Raw genomic sequence first — 2,606 nt, 5'->3', positions numbered from 1 at the left:
AATGCTTGTCATTCCTCTGTAGCATCTGGTCCCCACTGGACCCTCATAATTTCCTTCACCTGCTCCCCCCACCGACCAAACTGTGCAGCTCTGCAACTGCATCCAGGCCCATCCTCACCCTTCTGCCCCCAACCCTCACCTCCTTGCACCCCCAATATGTTTTTCCCAATAAAAAAAATATTAAAAAGAATTAACATTATATGTATACACAAAGACCAGAGTATTGTTTCTAAAATGTCCAAACTAGAAACAAAATAAATGTCCATAGCCAAATGCATAGGTAAACTAGCTTTGCTACATTGACCTGATAGGAGTTTATAGAGAATGAAAAATAAGAAAGAAGCTTGAATGAATAGTAGAAATATACCACTGAGTAGAAAATAAAACAAAAGACAAAATTAATACAAAACTAACTCCACTAAGAAAAATGGAAAACTTAATAACATCAAGTACTGAGCTTAAAACTATACTCAAAGGTGTGCTAATCCAGGCTATGGTCTTCACAAGTACTTGCTATGCATCAGAGAGCTGGACAATGACTAAGGATGATAGAAAAATAGATGCCTTTGAGTTGTGGTCCTGGAGAAGAGTGTTGAACATACCATGGACCACCAAGAAAACAAACAGGTCTGTCTTGGAGAGGGTGAAAATAAGTTTCTCCCTGGAGGCTAGGATCCTGAAGCTCGGTCTCACATACTTTGGGCATGTGCCAGGAGGGACAGGTCCGTGGAGAAGGACATCATGCTCATAAGGGAGGAGGGACAGCACAGAAGAGGAAGACCCTGGATGAGATGGACTGATACAGTAACTGGGGCAATAGGGGTCAGTGTCTGGGGCAATAGGGGTTGGTGTGTCAGAATCAGTGAGACTGGCTCAGGACAATCTTCATTATGCAAATGGCACAGCTTTTCTTGCTGAAAGGGAGGAAGGCTTAAAGTGCTTGCTTCAGAATAACAAATACTGTTGTGTAGTTGTTGTTATGTGCCATTAAGTTGCCTGCAACTCACAGCAACCCTATGCACAACAGCTTTGAAGCCTGCTCTATCCTGAGTCAGTCTCACTGACCTATTGCCCCAGTAATTGTGTCAATCCATTTCATCTGAGGTATTCCTCTTATGCGCTATCATGCTACCCTTCTGAGTATGATGTTATTCTCTATGGTCTGGTCCCTGCTGACCATGTGTCCAAAGTATGTGAGATGGAGCTTCACAATCTTTGCCTCCATGGAGAAACTTGGTTTCATCCTCTCCACGACAGACCTATTTGTTTTCCTCGCTGTCTACAGATACTCTTCTCCAGCACCTCAACTCAAAGGCATTAATTCTTCTTCTGTCATCCTTAGTCATTGTCCAGATTTCTGATGTATAGAATGTAACTGCGAAGACCATAGCCTGAATCAAGTGCGGCTTAGTCTTTAGACTGAAGGCAGTACTCCTGAGCGCTCTGTAGCAGTCCCTGACAGCAGACTTATCCATTGCAATTTGTCTTCTGATTCCCTGACTGCTGGTGCCAAGTGTTGATTGTGGAGCTAAGCAAGATGAAATTGTTAACAACTTCAATCCCTTTACTATCCATCATGAGGCTGTCAATTGGCCCAGTGGTGAGAATCTTTGTTTTCTTGATGATGACTTTCAATCTATATTGAAGACTACAATCCTTGACCTTCTGCAGGAAATGCTTCAGGCCTTCCTCAGTTTTGGCAAGCAAGGTTGTATCATCTGCATAACGCAAGTTGTTGTTGAATCTTCTTCCAATTCTGATGCTACATCCCTCCTAATAAAGTTAAGCTTCTTGAATAATCTGTTCCACATGTATTCTGTAACGGTATGGTGACAGGATACATCCCTGATGCACTCCTTTCCTAATTTTGAACCCTACAGTGTTTCTTTGTTCTGGTCTGACAAGTGACGCCTGGGCCATGTATAGGTTTCACATGAACACAATCAAGTGTCCTGGGATTCTCATTCTTCTCAAGGTTAGCCACAGTTTGCTGTGATCTACACAGTGAAATGGCTTTGCATAGTCAATGAAACACAGATAGGCATTCCTCTGGTACTCTTTGCTTTCAGCCAAGATCCATCTGACATTGACAGTGCCAGGGCCTCTTCTAAATTCAGCTTATATTTCTGGTAGTTATTTGTTCATGTAGTATTTCAGTGGTTTTTGAACAATCTTCTGCAGGATTTTGCTTGCATATTAGTGATGTTGTTTAATATTTTCATACTGTTGGACAGATCACCTTTTTCTGGGATAGGAATAAATAGATATCCCTTCTAGTCAGTTGGCCAGGTAGTTGTCCTCCAGATTTCCTGGTACAACCTGGTGAGCACATTCAGGGCAGCATCAGTTTGTTGAAATATGTCAATTATTAGGCTGTCACTTCCTGGGGTCTTGTATTTTGCCAATTCCTTCAGAGCAGCTTGAACATTCTACATCACCCTAGGCTTTTGATCATATGTTGTTTCATGAAATTCTTCTGCATCAGCCAATTCTTTTTGGTACAGACTCTGTATACTCCTTCCATCTTCTTTTAATGCTTCTTGGATCACTTAATATTCTGCCCATACTATCTTTAAGTACGGCAAATTCGAGGCTTGAATAGGTTC

Source organism: Elephantulus edwardii, unplaced genomic scaffold, assembly GCF_000299155.1.
Source record: "Elephantulus edwardii isolate Elephantulus edwardi_28Jun2011 unplaced genomic scaffold, EleEdw1.0 scaffold00012, whole genome shotgun sequence".
Classification (NCBI taxonomy): domain Eukaryota; kingdom Metazoa; phylum Chordata; class Mammalia; order Macroscelidea; family Macroscelididae; genus Elephantulus; species Elephantulus edwardii.
This window is presented reverse-complemented; position numbering follows the sequence as displayed.